The sequence below is a fragment of the Vicugna pacos genome, chromosome 14, assembly GCF_048564905.1.
Source record: "Vicugna pacos chromosome 14, VicPac4, whole genome shotgun sequence".
Taxonomy (NCBI): domain Eukaryota; kingdom Metazoa; phylum Chordata; class Mammalia; order Artiodactyla; family Camelidae; genus Vicugna; species Vicugna pacos.
Genome location: NC_133000.1, coordinates 34,653,111 through 34,667,168, shown reverse-complemented (window position 1 = coordinate 34,667,168; position 14,058 = coordinate 34,653,111). Strand labels below are relative to the sequence as shown.

The 14,058-nt window shown below is 40.1% G+C and overlaps 1 protein-coding gene and 1 long non-coding RNA gene across 1 annotated transcript in view; one reads left to right on the top strand and one right to left on the bottom strand.

The window, feature by feature from the left end:
• Nucleotides 1-14,058, top strand: part of LOC140701240 (trafficking protein particle complex subunit 9-like) — a 241,850-nt gene that overhangs the window by 50,577 nt on the left and 177,215 nt on the right.
• The window catches only part of LOC140701246 (uncharacterized), a 60,979-nt gene continuing 51,578 nt past the window's right edge, over nt 4,658-14,058 (bottom strand). Inside the window, exon 2 of the long non-coding RNA XR_012080231.1 lies at nt 4,658-4,718. This is a non-coding gene — a long non-coding RNA (uncharacterized lncRNA). The remainder of the gene's footprint in view (nt 4,719-14,058) is intronic.

Sequence of the window (14,058 nt, the reverse complement as noted above, 5' to 3'; positions counted from 1 at the left end):
GACCCAATTTTACCTCCTTAATTGGCATTTTTGTATCAGTGAGAAGAGCTGTAAACAAAGAATTCCATGTTTTAAAACTTGGTTTACTTAATTATGTCTTCCAAAACTTGCATAATGCATTTAGTAAGGTCCCTTTTCCTTGTGTTATAAGTTAAACGCAGGGTAAACCTGTATTTTTTTATTAGCCACTCAAATTAGTTTTTAGTTTTACATTATATTGGAAGGCTTATGTAACTATATTGGTTTATTTTAATTTGTTCAATTAATATTTTTAGAGGGACAGATATGTGCCCAGCCTTATAATACCAAGAAGGGGAAGCGTTTTTCCTCTGAAACATATGTATCCCACAACATAAGCAAAAGTTTTGTATAAAGACCATTTAAATATACCAATTTCACAAACTTTTATCTCAATTTTATTAAATCTTATACCTTTAATTTTTATATTTATTAAGTTTAATCAATAATTCTTATTTCTAGAAGGAGTGCAAGAAACCTTTTTTTTTTTTTGTGCATTGTATATAATTTTATAGAAGTCTCTAGGATGCCCAAGTTTCAGCCAAAGAGCTTAGGCACTTCTCAGTTTTTAATTTCATTAATTGGTCTGTTATCCCAATTATTGATCAAGTATTTCAGTCTATATATACATATATTTTAAACTGTGGTAAATAAAATGGACTTGTTTGAACTTTAATCTTGGGGGGGAGTAGGTGAACTCTTTGGCCCTTTTTTTTTAACTTTACGTTGTGTAGTATCAAAACCTTGTTTGTAAATCCAAAAATGTTCATTTTATTTATTTGATTCAAAATAACCATATAAAAATATTTATCCTTTTGGGATAAGCCACTTATTTTTTTTCGACATTTTTACAATCATTTTTCCAGTTATTCAACATAATTAACATTAATTATCCTAAATTTTTATTAGCATATCTAGAAACATTTATCGGGAAGGAAAAACACAAATGTAGCTTTTCAAACCAGTTTTATTTTTTTAACTAAGTTCTTAGGTTAACCATTAGATATATTTTTCTACATTTAAACTTGATTTTAATAGATACCAATAATACAGCTGTTTATAATGAGATCTCTTTAAACTTTCACCAATTAAAAAGTTTTTCCAAATTAAAAAATCCATCATATGGCCATCAAATTATATACAAATATATATATATATATATAGTGATTTTAAACCAATAAGATGAAGAGGCCCTTCCACATGAGAGTCGGGGTGTTGCCTAAATGAAATTCAAAGGTTTACTCTCCAAAAGCTAAAAGACTTTGTGGTCCAAGCTGATGCAACAAAGTTTAAGATGACAAAATATCTGAAAATTGGTACAATCAAAGAATTGCTTAGAATCCCAATTTATTTGCATGGCCACCATATGTACACAATACTTGAAACTTTTGTATGGCGGAGTCCAAGGTTTCCTTTAAAAAATAAACTAAACATACATATACATACATACACACACTTAAAACACACAGAGAAAGATAAAACATTTACATTTCAAGGACACAGGAAGAGAAATCCAAGTTCCCCCTAAAGGGGATTTTGTTTTTATAAGTTCAGAATTCCAAAAAATGCTTTTATCAGTCCTGGTTAGTTATTTTCAGAGTAAGTTTTTTTTTTCCTTATTCCCAATTAATGTTGTAAGTTTTGTATGTACATAAACCTGGCTGGGGTAATAGTTGGAGACTGGCAATCTGTCCTTTCTTTTTCTTTTCTTTTCGTTTCTGTTCTTTATTTTTTTTTGAAAGTTCTATTCCCCATTGTAAGGTCGGGTTCTCAAAATAAATTTGCTAGTAAGATTTCCCACAGGGACAACTCTGTGGCATGAAGCCTTTGTCTCTACCAATCCTGGAAGACTCTCTGTCACCCGAGAAAGCTGTCACCAGCCAGGAGGATGTTCCGAATTTTGGAGTTGAAAGTTTCCTCATAAGAGTTTTACTTTTATCCTGAAAAATTCAATGGAGGTAACCAAATTGAGGAAAATATTAGACCAGACTCTTACCTAACCACTCAGTCCTGAACCCAGTGTCTTTCAACTTGGACTCACTCGGGATGTCTCCACTGGGTGAATATTTTCCTCATATGTTTCCACCAGCCCCCCTTTGGACATATCCTCAAGGTGGGTATTTCCTATTACCTTTCAACCAGGCCCCACCCAGTATGTCTCCACTGGGTGGGTAATTCACCTCAGTTTCTTTCAACTGGAGGGCCACGTACCTGGATACACCGCCAGATAAAACTTAGGATCATCAACCAATATGTGAGATCCGAGAACCAGGAGAGACTCACCCAAATTCATCTGGACTCCCCGAGGAGGTGGATGGGCACAAAGGGCCACTGCTGGTACCAAGGCTCCGGTTACTCGGAGAGTTCAGGTGGAGAGAAATCTGCTGTGGTGCTTCATGGTGTCCAAAACTGTTGACTGAAATACATGTGCAGTCTAAAAGTTAAGAGTTATGTTTTATTTGGCGGGAGGACTCGAGCTGAGCGGACAGTCACACAGAACTCTATGAGGGACTGTTCCCAAGAGGTTGAGGAAGAGCTAGGATATATAGGAGCTTTACAACAAAGACCAGGTTGTTGGAACAATAAAAGATTGCTTGTTATCTAAAGAAAGCCAGGTATCTCAAGTTCAAGGATTTAGTACTTTTGTATGTATGAGAGGAAGCAAATATTTGGACTCACTGAATTCATTTTTTAGACAAGCACCTAGCTATCTCGGGCCAGTAGCCTGTCCTTTCTTATTCTGAGTCTGCTCAGATGACACCATTGTGAGTTGCTGTAGCAGCTGGGCTGCAGGCCTGTCCTAGCTGGGGGGTGGTGGCAGCCTTTAATGACTTGGTTTCAGTATTCTTTGTTTACTGTCATGGTTGCAGTATTCTCATTCACATTGTAGTATTTTCGTTCACAGACTGATTATGGATAATCTGCAACCTTGGAAAGCAACCGAGATGGAATTACTGCAGGTACCTTCTGCTTTAATAAGCCGTGTGCAAACATAAACATGGAGGAAGCATACACTTGGATTTGGAGGTGTAGGGAAGGGTTTCTGCACATTACAGGAGAACGCAATGCAGAATTCCTTAAGTCCAGCTTTCTTTACTGTAGTGGTTTCTGAGAACAGTTTATGATATTTAACCAACATTGACAAACGGTGGCACACATTGCATTTAAGAGCTGGCTGGCTGCAAACTTGTATATTGGACAGGTGGAATTCATAGGCAAGTGGTCAGGTGGATGGGAGAGAGATGGAGCCAAGGCCTGGGCCCAAATTCCGGTTTAAATCGCCATTTCTTCACCACAGGGCCTTGGAATAGAATGCAAACTCTCTTAACCTGTTGGTGAATCTGTGAAATGGGCATGAAAATATTCGTTTCTTCCTGGGATTGTTGTAAGATCTAAAGAGTATTATAGCACACATGAAGCACTTAACTCACTGACAGTTAGCAGCGTTCACTGTGTGGGGCCGCCCCGCTTAGCATGTGTCAGAGCCGTAAAGGCAGCATTTGTCTGTTGAGGATGCACTGGTAGCCCCTTGGCTAGGTTATGAATTTGGTGATTTCCTTTAATCCTTGTAACTCTATGTGCCATGGACAGTTATTTTCATGGACAGATGAGGAATCTCATGGTAAATAGACTGTATAATTTGCCCAAAATCAGACCATAATTTTGGGTTCAGTGGCCTTGGTTCAGCATGGGCCCCTGGGCCTTCTCCCCTCTCTGTTCAGCACCAGAGCCAGATATGGAGTCGGCTGTTTCCCTGCCCAGGGTATCCGGCAGGCCGCAAGACACATCTGGCCCTGTGCTGCTTGAGCAAAAACTCCGAGGAGAGACAGTTACAAAAGTGATAAACATAAAAACAGACGACAGCAAATTGTGATCAGCTCTGAGAAGGAAAGGAACACGTCTCGCCGTGCAGAGCTGGGAGCTTTCCCGTCGGGGCTGCTCTGGGGGTGTTCATCTCAGCTAAACAAGTTCTGCTGCTGCACCAAGGCAGGAAGGCAGGGCGCCTGTGGCCAGGTAGACAGGGCCTCATTGATCGTACTCATTCCCCATTAAGCGGCAGCTTTCACAGGCACTTACCTAGTAAACAGATGTGGGCCATAATCATCACGCACTTTGCTTGGTAGTTTTATTTGCCCCAGCTTTGAGATGAGGTCATTGAAGCTGGGGAGTTTGCTGCATGCCCGTGATTACCTTGCAAATACCCCAACTGTTCTTTCAATCTAGACTGGTGTGGCTGTCATGCCCCAGCCCTGTGAATGGCATCGTGTAGCTTCTCCCAAGTGGCCCAAATGACTGACATTGATATGCTTAATTCGTTGGAAATGGTATGTGACAATAATAGAAAAAGGTGGTAAGAAATTGTTTGGAAAACTGGAAAAAACCTATTCTTCCCCAGCTGGGGGAGCGTAACCTGTATCATTCACCCTACTCACTGCCTGTCACCTCCTCCCTGCCGACTCCGTGTTCAGAAGCCACTCTGAGCCTTGGGAGAACATTTTGCCTCATGACACTTTTGACTAGGACCCGCGACATCTCTGTCCCTGGTTAACTCTCTCTTCAAAGCCATTTAAATTTTTTGCAGGCTCCTCCACTCAGATGTAAGAATAGCCTCTTTAAACTTCTTGATGCAGCTCCGTAATGAAGATCTTGCGAAGGAAACATAGCCAAAACCTGGGAGTTATGCACATAGTGACTGCAAACTCAGCACTTTGTTAGTTCAGAATCAGAGGGGTGAGTGACTCAGGAAAGGCTTTTTTAAAGTAACAAGGGGAAAGTGAAAGGACGCAGGCTGTGTGAGAAAGAAACATCTCGGTCACAGCCAGCAAGGCACCTGTGTTCAGGATGGGGTGTGGCGAGTGCAGAGTTCTCACTAAGAAAAGAGTGGTGTGATGGGAGCGAGGACAGTTGGGTACTTTATTGGGGAGGAAAAAAAGTGGGCTGTACATTTCCTTGTTGAACAAGAGGATTGTGACAAGATGTGCTTGTATTTTGGAGACAGGGGTTTTGTGGGGACAGGCCTAGGAGTATGCTGTATGGCTGGGGAGTCAGCACAACAGAGAAACACAGAGAACTGGGCAGACCCCAAGACCCATGCTGGGGGAGAGACTGCGCACCAACTGGAGCCCTGGAGGCTGATCCTGTCCCTTAGCTGTGGCCTCAGACCTCCCTTCACAGCCCAGTCCTGTTGATACAAGAATAAAAAACGTTGGGCATGAGACGGGGTGTGTCCCAGGCTTTCGTTGAGCCCCTGGGATGTGCCCCACCAGATTTTGTTCCTTAACTTCATGCAGTAAAGAATTCAAGAGCAAGCCAGTGTTGAGTAAAGGTAGATTTATTCAGAGAGATACATTGAAATGCAAGAGAAACGTCAAGATGTGTGGGGGTTTGATGCTCATATTAGAAGTAGGTACACACTCCACAGATTTTGGGCCTTCCCCAAAGAGGGAGAGAGAGTGGTGACCGCGAGGTGGCGCTGTGTTGCTTGTTTTCTTGGGCTTGGTGGTTTCATATGCTAATAAGTAGAAGGGCCAGCCCTAGGGCAAGGGGCTGGGATTCCCAGGGAGTTGGCAATTTCCCACCCTTTGACCTTTTGTGGCTATCATTGGGACTGCCATGTGCCTGGGGCATGTTATTCACCACGTTACTATTACAATGGATGTTTACTGAATCTCAAGATCTGCTAGAAGTTAAATCTCTTCATCCTGAGCCTCAAGGCCTTTTGGGGGTTGAATCCTTTAACATTTTGATGTTAATTGCTGTGGCCTTCCTTGAATGGCTGTGCTCTTCCCCTTCCATCCTGTCTCACTGTGATGACACAAAGACAGCAAAGGTCGGGCTCTACCTGTGCTCCTGCATTTAACGGCGGGAGGTGTGGGGTGGGCTTATGATGACTCTGAGTGGTGAGAAAGATGTTTCAGATTTTCCTACGTGAGACATGGGGACCTGACAGCAGCCTCCGCAGATTTATCTCATGGGCATTATCGCTTGTGTTGTTATGGAAACAACAGGCCAGCCAAGAAACAAGAATAACTCAGAGGGTTGGAGTACTGAGATTTATTACGCTGGCGCGCTCAGAGGGGCTTCTTTTCCAAAGCTCTGAGCACCTCCAAGACGTGCACATGAGGTTTTATAGGGTTAATTACAAGTATGGGGTTATTAGCCAATAAGGCTCAAACAACAAAAAGCAAGGAATCAGTACACTTAAGCTTATCAATTTGGAACAGATCCCGTTACTGACAATTGTTGTCCTTGGATTTACATGTTAGCTTATTAGCCCAGTAAACTGACACTAAACTTCAGGTTTACCAGGTAGCCCAGCAAAACTTAGATCAGTAAACCGACACTTATCACACTTAGATTTGTGACTTAGCTTGTTAGCCGAGCTGGGGTTTTCCTTCACAGTGTCACTTATCTTTTTTATTTTTCTTTTTATCTTTTATTTAAGTATTTAATCCAAATTTAATATCAGAGTTTTTTGGGAAAGAAATTTCTCTTTATCTTTTCTTTGGGGCTCTTTTGGGGGGCAGGTAATTAGATGTATTTATCTGTTAGTGGAGGCCCTGGGGCTTGAACCCAGGACCCCGTGCACGCTAAGCACATGCTCTACCACCCGCCCCATCATCTTTTTGCTTTAGCTGCCAAGAATCTTACAGCTGAATTTCTAGTCGGCCTTTAACACTTGCCCTGACTTCATGGAATCCATTTTTACGAGTTTATCTCCCCCTGGTTTCACTTAAGTATTGAATGTCCATTTTCTCTTCACTCTCCGTTTTGCATTTTTGTTGTTATGGTTGTTAAGCTGTGTTTAAAAAAATGTTTAAATTCTCTTTTAGCAAGAGTCTGAATGTAAATAAATATGTAAACAAACAGCACAAATAAATGCTTTTATATATTCTAAGCTGTTTAGTAGTTACATAAAAACCGAATTGAATATTAAAGTGATAACATTTTAAAAATATTTTTTAATTTTTTATAGAGATATAGCTGATTTAAAATATGATATTAGTTTCAGGTGTACAAAAATGCTCCATTTATAGTTACTGTAAAACATTGTCTGTATTCCCTGTGTTGTAAGATACATCCCTCTAGCGTGTTTACATTACATGTTGCAGTTTGTTTAAGAAAGTTGGGTAACGCAGAGTCTGGGACGTGGCTGTGTCTGACTCAGGTTCACGCTCACCCTGCCTGTCAGAGCTCAGGCCTTCACTCCTTTCTGCAGGGGAGTCAGTGGAGGCAGCTCTCATCAGCGCTGGCACCACCCTCTGAGTGGCAGTGACAGCAGTGACTGTGTGTGGACTTGCAAATTGTTGTTCCAAGAGCTTTATATGCGTTTCTAAATTTAATAATTAAAGCCCTCCTGTGAGGAAGCGTTTTAAGTTTTTAATGCATAATACAATTTATTTAGATATTGATAGATTTCAAATCTCCGGAAAATTTACAGGAGTAGTACAGTAAACGCTTAGATACAGTTCACCTTAAAGGGCACTATTTGGCTTTTTGTGTCTGGCTTATTTTAGCATAAAATTTCAAGGTTCATCCATATTGTACCCTGCATCAGTACTTTATTCTTTTTGTTTGATAATATCCTTTTCCATTTTTTTTGGTTTTAGTCTATTTAAAAATATTTTCATTGAAGTCTAGTCAGTTTATAATGTTGTGTCAGTTACTTGTCTACAGCACAACACTTCAGTTAAATAGGAACATACCTGCATTCATTTTCATACTGTTTTTAAACATAAGTTATTTTAAGATATTAAATATATTCCCCTGTGCTATACAGTATAAACTTGCTGTTTATTCTTTACATACTCAGTATCTGCAAATCTTGAACTCCCAATTTATTCCTTCCCACACCCTCCCCCCTCTGGTAACCATAGTTTGGTTTCTGTGACTCTGTGTCTGTTTCTGTTCTGTAGATAAATTTATCTTTTAGTTTCTTTTTTTTTTTTTTTTAGATTCCACATGTGAGCAATCTCATATGGTATTTTCCTTTCTCTTTCTGGCTTACTTCACTTAGAATGACATTCTCCATGTCCATTGATGTTGCTGCAAATGGCATTATTTTATTATTATTTTATGGCTGAATAGTAGTCTATTGGACAAATATGCTACAACCTCTGTATCCAGCCATCTGTCAGTGGACATTTCGGTTGTTTCCATGTCTTGCTATTGTAAATAGTGCTGCTGTGAAGATTGGGGCGTAGGTGTCTTTTTGAATTAGGGTTCCTTCTGGATATATGCCCAGGAGTGGGATTGCTGGGTCACCTGGGAGGTCAAGGTTTTGTCTTTTGATGAACCTCTATATATTTTTCCACAATGGCTCCACCAAACTGCATTCCCACCACAGTGTAGGAGGGTTCCCAATTCTCCGCAGCCTCTCCAGTATTTATTGTCTGTGAACTTCTGAATGATGGCTATTCTGACTAGTGAGAGGTGATACTTGATAGCAGTTTTGATTTGCATTTCTCTGATAATGATATTGAACATTTTTTCATGTGCCTACTGGCCATTTGTGCGTCTTCATTGGAGAAATGTTTCTTTAGGACTTCTGCTAATTTTTGAATTGAATTGTTTGTTATTCTTTCTTATTAAGTGTAAAAGCGGTTTACATATTCTGGGAATTAAGCCCCTAGCTGTTTCATTTATTGCAAATATTTTGTCCCATTCCATAGGTTGGTTGTCTTTTTGTTTTGCTTACGGTTTTCTTAGCTGTGTAAAAGTTTGTAAGTTTAATTAGATCCCTCTTGTATATTTTTGGTTGTTTTTCTATTGCTTGAGTAGACTGCTCTAGGAAAACATTGCTGAGATGTATGTCAGATGTTTTGCCTATGGTTGTTTCTAAGAGGTTTATAGTGTCTTGTCTACATGTTTAATTCTTTAACACATTTTGAATTCATTTTTGTGTATGCTGTGAGGGAGTAGTCTAACTTCAATGATTTACATGCAGCTGTGCAGTTTTCCCTACACCATTTGCTGAAGAGGCTGTCTTTACTCCATTGTATGTTCTCACCTCCTTTGTCAAAGTTTCAATGACCAAAAGTTTGTGGGTCTATTCTTGGTAAATTTGTTTATCCGTTCATTGATGGATGGATATTGTTAGTAACTTTTGGCTACTCTGAATGATACTGCTATGAATATTGATGTGAAATTTTTTATGAGAATATGTTTTCATTCTGTTGGCTGTACATTTGGCCCGCCATATCTGTAGTTTCCACTACATGGATCCAGATGGCTGATTGTAAAGGGACTCGAACATCCTTGGATTATGGTATCCAGGGTGTGGGGTTCCTGAAACCAACCACCCAAGGGTATTGAGGGATGACTCTACATATAGGAGTGGAATTGCTGAGCCATATAACTCTAAGCTTTTGAGGAAATACCAGACTTCTCCAAAGAAGCTGCACCATTGTCCCTTTCCCCTGGCCGCATATTAGGTTTCTCTGCCTCCTGAATGACATTTGTTATTGTCCATGTTTTGGTTATAACCATCCTAGTGGGTGTAAAATGAGATCTCATTTTGATTTTGATTTGGCTAGTGATGCTGAGCATCTTTTCATATGCTTATTGGCCATTTGTATATGTATCTAAATTCGTGGTAAATTTAAAAATTGGGTCTATTTTATTGTATTGTTCAGTTGTAAGCATTCATTATATATCCTGGATGCTACTCTCTTATTAGATACATGCTTTGCAAAATTTTTCTTCCATTCTGCACATTGTCTTTCACTATATATTTTTAAACATTAAAACAATTTCTTTACAGGGGATGTAGTTAGATGTAATGATTTATTTTATTTTTCTTGCTAAGCATGCACTCTCTGACTTGAGACACCCTTTTCCCCCGTCATTTCACTTTCTTGATGATATCCTTTGTAAGAAAAAGGTTTTAATTTTGATGAAGTCCAGTTTATCTGCTTTTTTCTTCTATCAATTGTGCTCTTGTTATTGCATCCAGGAAACCAAAGCCTATCCTAGGACCACAAAGATTTATACTGTGTCTTCTTTTAGAAAGTTTATAGGTTTAATTTTTACATTTCTGTCTGTGATCTATTTTGTTTTAATTTTTATTTGTTATATAAAATATGGGTGTTCAGATTCCAGATTGATTCTTTTGCCTGCAGATACCCAGCTGTCCCTGCACCATTTGTTGAATAGACTATTCTTTCAATGGGGTGTTTTTGGCCCCCTTGTGGAAAACTGCCTGTAAGTGTAAGTTTTTCCCCCTGGGTTTTTATTGTGTCTCATAGATTTATTTATCCAAACTTATGTCAGTATCATAGTGACATATTACTATAGAATTTTATTACCCTTCAAAGTGAGTCCTCCAACTTTACTCTTGTTTTGCAAGCTTGTTTTGGCTATCCTGGGCCCCTTGCACGTCCATATGAATTTTGGGATCAGTTTTTCAATTTTTGCAAAGAAGTCAGCTGGAATTTTGCTAGGGATTCCACTGTATATGTAGATCATTTTGAGGAGTCTTAACATTTTTAATAATATTGTCTATCATTCCATGAAAATGGGATGTCTTCCATATATGTAGATCTTTTAAAATTTATTTTGGTGATACTTCAAATATTTCAATGTACAAATCTTGTAAATTTTTGTTAAATGTATCTCTCATTTTATTTTTAATGCTGCTGTAAATGGAAATGCTGAGTTTCTTATGGGTGGGACTATATATCAATCTTCTTATTTCTAGAAGTCCTTAACAGCAAAAACCCTAGGTATATATTTGCTACATAAATCTATCCACAACTATTCCCCGCCCCGTGTTATAAGAAACCAAGACCCAAGTTAAGCTACCTGAACACCTATGTGGAAATGTGAAATGAGACCCTTGGGTGGGGCTTTGTGCAGATGATACTGGAGCTTATTCAGGATGGCTTCATCGTAATTTCTTTTAAACAACCCTTTTGGTGTATTTAGTCAGATACATTAAGAACATGCCCTTTTGATGTGCGGAGTAGCTAAGACTATGATTTTCAAATAATTTCTAGTGAGAGTATTGTTCTTGAAACCTAATTTGCATCAATCATTGAAGATTTAAGTTTCAGGAGCTTTGACTAAAGAACACCTGTCTTTAATCAATAACGACAACTAAATGCTCAAGCAACATGTAAGAGCTTGAGCAAACTGCCCCCGCCCCATAGTGCTGGATGGCTGCAGCTGCAACTGGAGTCAGCGCTTACCTCTCCCAGTACGCTTGTGCTGATCTGCTCAAAGGGGATCGTCCAACAGTTTGTCAGTAGTCTGTTGGACAATGTCATAAAACATTGATTGAAGGTTGCTAGATGCAATATATTCTTATTAATATTAATTAAGCACATATTGAGTGCTTATTGTATGATGGAATTGTCCCTCAGCCTCACATGAATATTATTTCTCATAAAACCTCACATATTTCCTTGTTATTCTCACTTTACAGATAAGGAGACTGACAATTAGGTCTTCTCTCTTTTGGGGGGAGCTCATTATCAATGATGGGAAGTTATAAGGAAAAAGATATTGATTCATCATGAGAAAACATTTTTCTGAGGGTCAGCAAAGAAGAAGATGAACACTGAAGAAGATGATCATTGTTCTAGTGAGACAAGCCCTGGGTTGTGCGGAGTCAGCATCCTTGTCCTAGACAAGGCACGTGTAGAGCTGCGTAGTGGGTGAGGCGGCGCGGCCGCGCAGGGAACGCGGATGCTGGGCCGTTGGGCTTTGCTCAGGCCCGGTGGGGCTTTCTCCTAAGGGCAGTGGACCATCATTGACAGATTTTAAGTAGGAGAGTGGGGTGATCTCGTAGTTCACTTTTGTCTTGTAGAATGCTTAGAAACATTTAGAAGGCTTGGCAGGAGGTGATGTGATGAGTCAGAGTAGGGTGGCTGCGAGGTGTAGCAGTGTTCAAGTTTCAAGTTGTTTTCAGGCCCAGGCTTGTGGCTCAGTAGCCCTGTCAGTTTGAATGACGCACGCAAGGAAGTGAAACAATTTATCTAATCAATTGGAGCAGTGATGTACCCAATTCCCAGGACTGTTGTGGAGATCCAGTGAGATAACGTTTGCAGTGTGCAGCGTGGTCCCCAGCACAGAGTCAGTGCTGAGTGAGTGTCAGTGAGTATCTGGTAGCTCAGGTGTGGGTGGTGGGACTCGGTGACTGAGGATATCTGGGCCCTGAAGGAGGGGTCCATTCACATCTGTGAGTGATGGGCCTGAGTTGGGAGAGGCATGGAGACCTTATCCCCCTACCAGAGGCCCTGGGCAGGACGGCTATGGGAGGAGCACCATGAAGTCAGCTCTTTGCAGGTGGAGTTGGAGGTGTCCTTGTGACATCTAAGTGCAGTGTCACGAGATGAAAGAGGAGGTCTGGGCCCAGGCTGTGCATTTTCCCATAATGTCAACTCCTGAGGATTCCGAAGTATTGATCACTGAACGGAAGTCATACTTTACAGGACAAATGAATATTAGTATCAGCTCTGTCATCAAAGCTCACGTCTATTTATTCATCACTCAGTTTGCTAATTGGGTACTTACAGAGCTCACTTCACCGTCCTCCCGTGGGCTCAGGCTCCACAGAAAAGAGCCGGTGTATCTCCCTCTTTTCCAGAAGAAGACACATTTAGCTTGTAGCCTTCTGTACCTTGCCAGACTTAGGATATTAGTTTGTTGGTTTAATTGTTTTTTCTGTTGGCCATGTCCTGACAGGAGAGTAATTTTACCTCATGGTCATGTTTCAATTAGCTGTTACTGAGAAGTGCTGATCTGATACATAGTGTATGTATTATATTAAATTTTTAGAGTAGTTATCATTTTTCTGTCTTTGCCCTTTAATTTTGTTTGCCCCTTCAGTGTTCTATCCTTTTTGGGGCCTTATATTTTTTTAATTAAAAAATGTCTGTTAACAGTTAAGAAAACAAAAGCAAAGAAAAAATGCACATGAGAGCTAAATTTAGAAAATGTCTAGTGTGTTTTCTATCTTGGCAATGGAGGGTTCTAGAAACTCGTGAAAAGTTTCATTACACAAGTTCCTTAAAATGCTGATTAAGAAATAAAACCTTCCTTCCTCATCTTTCAAGCTGCACAACTAATTGTCAAGAAAGTGAGGGGAAATTCTCAGAAGCCAAGAAAAATGAGAAAGCAGGGTTTCTGGGAGATATGCGAGCCTTAGAATCCCTCGGGTGCTAGTTCGCTCCTGAACGGATTTTCAGTTGCCTTGACAGGAGGGCAAGATGTGAGCCCCAGGCCTCTCACACTAGGAGTTGGATGGGGGTTCATATTATGGGCCAAGCCCATCCTGAGGATCTTGGTTTACTAAAGGGTGAAATAGGAAAAAAAAAATTCCTCAAGACAAGAAAGTAAGGAAAGTCAATTTTGTTGGAAGAGGGGAAAAATAACAAATACAAAGTAAGGATATAGTTTGAAGCTGTTCTGGCATGAGAGTGACCACAAACTCCTGGCAGAAAACCACAGCTACTCCTTGATTGATAAGTTGTGTTTTGAATGAATCAGTGAACAGCCATTCCGAAAAAGGCCTCCAGAGTCTTGTGGATCAAGATACTGGACAGCAAACACCTCTCTTCCAAGGTCTCATTCAAATAACCTGAAAGGTTTTAAAGGAAAGAAGCCATAATCATAGTTCTATTTATTGACATTTCTATATGCTACGAATTCAGAGGTGACTATGTAGTTGTCTCCTCTTTTATGGACCTTACTTTCTCTTTGGGGAGGCAAAATGACATAGTTGGTTATCTTGGTGAGGGAGGTGTTAGTCTGTTGCAATTAGTCAGGAGAGGAGATTAAGAAACACTGAAGGGTGGGTGAACTTTTTAGCTGAGGACAGTCTTGTTCACTTGGCTTTTAATTGCAGGCTCAATGAGCTGTCCCTGGAGGGAATAGACCTTACAGAGGATGAACTTAGCTCAGGCCTCATTGGAATGGACAAATGAACCTGGAGAAAGACAGTCAAATCTGTGCAGACATTAAAGTTCACTTGAACGTGCTGCATCACTGAGCCAAAGATAGGACAAATATGCAGCACTTCTTGAAGACAGAAAAGTG